Genomic DNA, 8,318 nt, shown 5'->3' with positions numbered 1-8,318 from the left:
CCTCTCGCGGTAAGACACGTAGTTTTGCATGCGAATGGCTCGTACGAATGTTTTTTGGAATGAGCAATTTATATTCTAAGCATATTTTCGTACGGTTCTGATCAGGTCACGCGCTTTCATTGTGAACGAAAGGGGAGGTTGAAACACAGTCCTAACTCATAGCCTAGTCCTCTCAAATATCACAAAGCGTAATGTACTACAACTCCGTTCGATATTACTCTTAAAAAGTGACAATGTTGGCCAGCTGTAACAACCAAATATCTTATGCGGGAGTCTACAATTAGACGTGCTCACGTCAGGCACATGTCGCGAATTTTCTGTTCACTCACCTTGCGTCTTCTATGATTGTGTCCCCTTCGCAGACGATATTGCACGTCTTCAGGCCCGATGGTAACATCTTGACAGCAACGAAGATCACTACGCCATTGGCAAGGTATAATTGCGTGATTTTCAGCGATGTCATAATGTTACATAATTATATGCGTGATTAAAAAGTTTCCGTTCGAAGGCCGTACAGTGCAGAATCGGTACGTCGATCAAGCAAAATCGCCATGAACATCGAGGCAATTATCCAGCCAACGCATCGAGTTCGAGTACCAGTTTGGTAAAAAGCCGTGTCCTGCTGCATGAAGAGGTCCATAACTGCCTGCTGCCTATTCTTGTCCAATAGGGATTGTTGACCCTTTAAGGTCCGGGCGAATGGCATCATAAATGCTTCGGGAGACATCAGGACTACAGAGCGGGTGTTCCAGTGTCTTACACTTCACTTGGTGTAATTTCTGCATTATGACATTTGCGATATGGGGACGTGCTATCATGAAGCAGCAGCCCCCGTGGTCACGCATCATTCCACAATGGTGGTTTTCGACAGACGTGCTGTCTCATACACATTCTTCATTATCCGATGGATGCCTGACGATGTTTGTTCTTCGGCAGGCAAGAAAAGAATAACAGCACGTTGGTCCTGTTTGGACACATTTGATAATAACGTCGCTATAGTTCACCGCAAGCACATCGGAAAGACACGAGTGCCGCAGTAACCCCTCTCCTACATGTCTGTGCTTATATACTCGCATCAGAGTCGCTTCTGTGTCGCCCTGTCTGTGACTGTAGCTTCTAGATTATGGATACCATATTTTATTAATATGTTGTACAATAACTACCGCTGTGCAATTTATATCACCCTTTATCACAACCACTAGGAATTAACAAAGTACAACTGAAAAAGAATGAAGTGCACTTTCGCACTATTTTTCCCCGTAGATCGTCACCATCACACGGACATGTTGCCTGGTCGGACGAGTCTCGTTTCAAATTGTATCGAACGGATGGACGTGTACAGGCAACCTCATGAATCCATTGACCCTGGATGTCAGCAGGGGACTGTTAAAGCTGGTGGATGCTCTGTAATGGTGTGGGACGTGTGAAACTGGAGTGATATGGGGCCCCTGATGCGTCTAGATACGACTCTGACAGGTGCACGTACGTAAGCGTCTTGTCGATCACCTGCATCCATTCACGCCCATTATACATTCCGACGGACTTGGACAACTCCAGCAGGACAATGCGACACCCCACACGTCCAGAATTGCTACAGAGTGGCTCCAGGAACACTCTTCTCAGTTTAAGTACTTCTGCTGGCCACCAAATTCCACAGACATGAACATTATTAAGCATATCTGGGATGCCTTGCAACATGATGTACAGAAGAGATCTCCACCTCCTTTTATGTATTTATGGGCAGCCTTACAGGATTCATGGTGTCAGTTCCCTCTAGCACCACTTCAGACATTAGTCGAGTCCATGCCACATCGTGTTGTGGCACTTCTGCACGCTCGCAGGGGCCCTACACGATATTAGGCAGGTGTACCAGTTTCTTTGGCTCTTCAGTGTATATGGTTCAATGGCGTGATGCAAATCTTTAAATTGGGCGCCATTTCGTTGACTTGCGTGTCTCTAATCTATCCTAGTCACTCAACCGGGGAATGGGGGCCTGTGGTTTAAAGAATCCAAACCAAGTGTCGTTTCTGGCGACACTTCGTTGGGAGGTGGAGGCTAGGTTAAAACGAAGACTAAAAAATCCGTCGTCGGGCCGAGATTCCATCTCATGATTTTTCGGTTCTCAGGAACGTGCTTTATCGTTAAACCAGCAGGCCCAACGTCTGCATAGGTACTTCGCCTATAGATTTTAATGACTGAATTTGCGAGTATCAAAATACATGACGTAAATGGCCATATCTTTTGATTGCATTGATGTAGAAGGTTAAATATTTGACACCGCCTAGGGCCCTAGACTAAATTTCAACATGATACAGCTACCCGTCTCTGAGAAAAAAGGGTCTTAACCGTCGGGTCAGACAGACAGGACAACAAAGTGATCCTATAGGGGTCCGTTTTTACCGTCTGAGAAGGGATCCCTAAAAAGACAACCAGTAAGGCAAAAAGGCACTATGTATTGCCTTCTATTATTTGATGAGATTCTATGTATATACACTCCTGGAAATTGAAATAAGAACACCGTGAATTCATTGTCCCAGGAAGGGGAAACTTTATTGACACATTCCTGGGGTCAGATACATCACATGATCACACTGACAGAACCACAGGCACATAGACACAGGCAATAGAGCATGCACAATGTCGGCACTAGTACAGTGTATATCCACCTTTCGCAGCAATGCAGGCTGCTATTCTCCCATGGAGACAATCGTAGAGATGCTGGATGTAGTCCTGTGGAACGGCATGCCATGCCATTTCCACCTGGCGCCTCAGTTGGACCAGCGTTCGTGCTGGACGTGCAGACCGCGTGAGACGACGCTTCATCCAGTCCCAAACATGCTCAATGGGGGACAGATCCGGAGATCTTGCTGGCCAGGGTAGTTGACTTACACCTTCTAGAGCACGTTGGGTGGCACGGGATACATGCGGACGTGCATTGTCCTGTTGGAACAGCAAGTTCCCTTGCCGGTCTAGGAATGGTAGAACGATGTGTTCGATGACGGTTTGGATGTACCGTGCACTATTCAGTGTCCCCTCGACGATCACCAGTGGTGTACGGCCAGTGTAGGAGATCGCTCCCCACACCATGATGCCGGGTGTTGGCCCTGTGTGCCTCGGTCGTATGCAGTCCTGATTGTGGCGCTCACCTGCACGGCGCCAAAGACGCATACGACCATCATTGGCACCAAGGCAGAAGCGACTCTCATCGCTGAAGACGACACGTCTCCATTCGTCCCTCCATTCACGCCTGTCGCGACACCACTGGAGGCGGGCTGCACGATGTTGGGGCGTGAGCGGAAGACGGCCTAACGGTGTGCGGGACCGTAGCCCAGCTTCATGGAGACGGTTGCGAATGGTCCTCGCCGATACCCCAGGAGCAACAGTGTCCCTAATTTGCTGGGAAGTGGCGGTGCGGTCCCCTACGGCACTGCGTAGGATCCTACGGTCTTGGCGTGCATCCGTGCGTCGCTGCGGTCCGGTCCCAGGTCGACGGGCACGTGCACCTCCCGCCGACCACTGGCGACAACATCGATGTACTGTGGAGACCTCACGCCCCACGTGTTGAGCAATTCGGCGGTACGTCCACCCGGCCTCCCGCATGCCCACTATACGCCCTCGCTCAAAGTCCGTCAACTGCACATACGGTTCACGTCCACGCTGTCACGGCATGCTACCAGTGTTAAAGACTGCGATGGAGCTCCGTATGCCACGGCAAACTGGCTGACACTGACGGCGGCGGTGCACAAATGCTGCGCAGCTAGCGCCATTCGACGGCCAACACCGCGGTTCCTGGTGTGTCCGCTGTGCCGTGCGTGTGATCATTGCTTGTACAGCCCTCTCGCAGTGTCTGGAGCAAGTATGGTGGGTCTGACACACCGGTGTCAATGTGTTCTTTTTTCCATTTCCAGGAGTGTATTTTCTCCAGAAAATCAGAGGTGTGTTGAAATGCTTGGACGTCACTTTCCGTATTCTTTGACTTCACAGAAGTTTACAAAACAAACCTCGTCCAGAACATCCGTTGCACATGTAGCTTTGCTCTTTAATGAGCTACTGTAGCTCCTAAATTCTGAAACTACGAGGGCGTGCAGAAAAGTAATGGCTCCGAATTTTTTATATGGGAACTCTTTAAGATTTATAAATAAAACAAACTTTATTAACATTGTACATCTTTATTTTTCACGTCTATGTATTTATTTCTCAACATAGTAAGCCTGGCGACGAACGCATTCCTCCCAACGTGAGACCAGTCCATTAATACCGTCACTGTAGCATATTTAACTTTGTTGACACAGCCACAAACTCACCTCTGCTCACTACGCAAGTGAAGTCCTTGGAGGCGTTAATTAAGTTTCGGAAACAGATGAAAATGGGATGGGGCCAAGTCGGGACTGTATGGAGGATAATCGATGACAGTGAACCAAAGCCGTCGGCTTGCTGCAAACGTCTGAGCACACGTGTGTGGTCTGGTGACCCACCGTCATGTTACACGGTACAATTCGGAGCCTCTTACTGGCAGTGGGTTGCAGCTTGCGTCAGCGAAGCGAGAAAGTCCACTGAGTAATATGCACGACATGTAACACCTGAAGCGATACTTAGAACAGCATTAAAAATTCGGAGGCAATGCTTTTCAGCAAGTTCTCGTACATTCTGGTTTTTTTGAATCACGATGGTAATTTAAAAACACACTTTTCGCCTTTCGGTACTGGGCTACACGAAGTTACGTTATATTGGCGTTCCTTCTAACGGATAACACCAACATTTGACGGTGACGTCGATTTACGTTCCCTTCCGTTCCGTTGGCGTCCAACTGAATCGTAAACAAGGAAGAAGAAGAAACTATGCGGTTTCGTGTCGTGTCCTGAGTGACGGCTACATAGCAGTCTTTGGAGATGCTTGTCTGTGGCGAAGGGCACACGCCCTTCGCCGCCGTCTCCCTGACCTAGCGCCACTGCCCGCGGTTGTCCCGGGGCTTCGTGGCCAACAACAAGTGGTCGCCTCATCACATGACGGCGGCAGCCAAGAGCGCGCTCTACGCGGCGCCACAGTGCTGGGCCGAGTGGGCGCGGTCAAGCTCGCGGGCCGCTGTGCGCCGCTGCTCCGTGCTGCGTGCCGTCTGCTTCTTCTGACGCGGCCTCTTAACCTGCATTCAGAATACAATACCGAATTGTTCCTTACACATTTTGTGCTGGCGTAAGCTGTCGCCAGCACATCGGTCGGCAAAGATGAAGCGCGAAGATCGATTAGTAGGAGCTGCATCAAGCACGCCGATCACGAGAGGCCAGAGACACACCAACAAGCAACACGCCTCCAACGCCTTCTCGTCAGCATGTATTTAGTCCGCCGCCGCCGGCCTCACTCACTCACTCAATCAATCATGCAGTTTGGCGTCTGTCAGTTTACGCGCAGAGCAGGTTTAGTTCGTCACAGGCTACGACACTACACAGCGACCAGATTAGTGACTATAGCAGGACTAGTTCAAATGGTTCAAATGGCTCTGAGCACTATGCGACCTAACGTCTGAGGTCATCAGTCGCCTAGAACTTAGAACTAATTAAACCCAACTAACCTAAGGACATCACACACATCCATGCCCGAGGCAGGATTCGAACCTGCGACCGTAGCGGTCACGCGGTTCCAGACTGAAGCGCCTAGAACCGCACGGCCACACCGGCCGGCCCAGGACTAGTTAAAAAAAATGGCTCTGAGCACTATGGGACTCAACTGCTGTGGTCATCAGTCCCCTAGAACTTAGAACTACTTAAACCTAACTAACCTAAGGACATCACACACACCCATGCCCGAGGCAGGATTCGAACCTGCGACCGTAGCAGTCCCGCGGTTCCGGACTGCAGCGCCAGAACCGCCAGACCACCGCGGCCGGCCCAGGACTAGTTCACCTCAGCCAGAATTGTACTTAATATCAGTCTGCAACAGGGCTATTACTGATGAGCTTGTACTATAACACATGGACTCTATTCAAGTTGAGTCAAGTTTTGCAGTTCATGTAAATAAAGAACGGTTTTAACACTATGCCGTCCGGCGACACCACAGTGGTGTGAGCATAGTATCGCGCAGTGGCCGACGACAGCACATTAGTATCTTTTGCATTCTGTTGCTGTTTTGTTTAGGTAACAATGAGTTGCACACGTCAACAAGTGTTTTGTTTTCATAAGTACTTCTGCCCTTTGATCATGGCGGACGAAAGAGACAGAAAATGGTTCAAATGGCTCTGAGCACTATGGAACTTAACTTCTCAGGTCATCAGTTAGAACTACTTAAACCTAACTAACCTAAGGACATCACACACATCCATGCCCAAGGCAGGATTCGAACCTGCGACCGTAGCGGTCGCGCGGTTCCAGACTGTAGCGCCTAGAACCGCTCGGCTACCTCGGCCGGTCGAAAGAGACAATAGGATTATTTACGATGAATGCGCGGACGTCTTGTCGGACGTTCCGGATGACTTGGACGATTGGGAAGAAAACATTGGATACAAAAAAAATTAAAGTGAAGCAGAAAAGTAGGAAGATAGTGAAATACGTCCAAGAAGAATTCGGCGAACGCTACGGTTGCCAACTGATGCGGCTGAATCAGACGAAGAAGACAATGCACAGTGGTCAGACTTTGATTTACCTAGGACCAATAATAAATTTGAAGGATCCCCGGGTCCAAACATATTTCCCAAAGATACACAGAGCGCCGAGGATATCGTAGAATTATATATTGGGAACGATCTATTTGCGTATATTAGCAACGAAACCAAAAAGCACTACTGTCAAAATTGGTATAGAACGAAACTGGATTTTAAAAAATGCCAAATTTGTCGACGTTACGGGAACGTAACTTAGAAAATGGTTTGGGCTTGCTATCCTTATGGGAACTGTAAGAAAAGCAAGGATGAATGATTATTGGTCAACGAATCCGTTGATAAAAAGCACTCCGTCTTCAGGCCACGAGTGGCCTACCGGGACCATCCGACCGCCGTGTCATCCTCGGTGGAGGATGCAGATACGAGGGGCGTGGGGTCAGCACACCGCTCTCCCGGTCGTAAGATGGTATTCTTGGCCGAAGCCGCTACGATTCGATCGAGTAGCTCCTCAATTGGCATCACGAGGCTGAGTGCTCCCCGAAAAATGGCAACAGCGCATGGCGGCCTGGATGGTCACCCATCCCAGTGCCGGCCACGCCCGACAGCGCTTAACTTCGGTGATCTCACGGGAACCGGCGTATCCACTGCGGCAAGGCCGTTGACCAATCCGGTGATAGACACACCGATATTTCGCTAAACGATGTCCCGCAACCGATTCAGACAAATATTATCATTTTTACATTTTTCCGGCAGCAACAATAAACTGGATAATGCCGACCGGCTTGTCAAAGTTCAATTCGTAATTGTTTAAACTTTTTGGAAAAATAATCAAACGTTTAATCTTAGTCAAAACATTTCAATTGATGAAGGAATGATACCGTGGCATGGACGGTTAAATTTTAAAGGTTACAATCCGTCGAAAATTACGAAATACGGCATACTCATTCGGATGCTGTGTGATGCGAGTACGGGATATATTTTCTCATTCAAGATATATTCTGGCGCTGGACAGCCTTTAGCAAAAACAGTGACGGAACTATTGACACCTTCTGAAGGAAAGTGGCATCACCTCTGCATGGATAACTATTCTAACAGTGTAGAACTTGCAGAGGAGTTACTTGAAACGAAAATTCGAGTTTGTGGAACGATACGGCAAAATAGAGGATTTCCGGAAAATTAAAATGCGCAAAAGTCAATGTGTTTGAAGCTTGTCATGAACGGAAAGGTGGAAGCGGCCGGCGACAATCCAAGTAATCCGACTTAGCGCTGGCAGCGCCAAGCGAATATATTTGTACGAGACGTGCGGATGGCAAAGTGTTAATCCACGTTTGCATTTGTACTGTAGGAAGATGATACCGGCCACCCATAACAACATCTTCTCCCTTGCTTCCTTGCGGTACAACACTACACATTTCACGTGAACTAAACCATAACTGAAACTTCCAGACAGATTAAAACAGTGTACCGGGCCGGCTGAGACTTTTGTCTTTTTCGGTGTTGTACCAACTGAGCACAACCTGGATCACGCCCTCACGGCTTTACTTCCGCCAGTACCTTTTCTCCTGCGTTCCAATTCTGGAAACAGTCCCCGTAGCTGTGGCTGTTGCTTTCTTGCAGAATCCTTTCTTCCAGGGGCTTCAGCCCCGCTACAACAATAGCTCAGTCGGTAAAGCACTTGCCTGTGAAAGACCCGATTTGGCGTACCGTTTTGAACAGCCAGGAAGAGTGA

General features: G+C 48.7%; 1 pseudogene; it reads right to left on the bottom strand.

Moving 5' to 3' along the window:
- Positions 1–7,134: 7,134 nt before the first annotated feature.
- On the bottom strand, positions 7,135–7,252 carry LOC124778941 (annotated as a pseudogene).
- Between the last annotated feature and the right edge of the window lie 1,066 nt (positions 7,253–8,318).

Source organism: Schistocerca piceifrons, chromosome 2, assembly GCF_021461385.2.
Source record: "Schistocerca piceifrons isolate TAMUIC-IGC-003096 chromosome 2, iqSchPice1.1, whole genome shotgun sequence".
Taxonomy (NCBI): domain Eukaryota; kingdom Metazoa; phylum Arthropoda; class Insecta; order Orthoptera; family Acrididae; genus Schistocerca; species Schistocerca piceifrons.
This window is presented reverse-complemented; position numbering and strand designations above follow the sequence as displayed.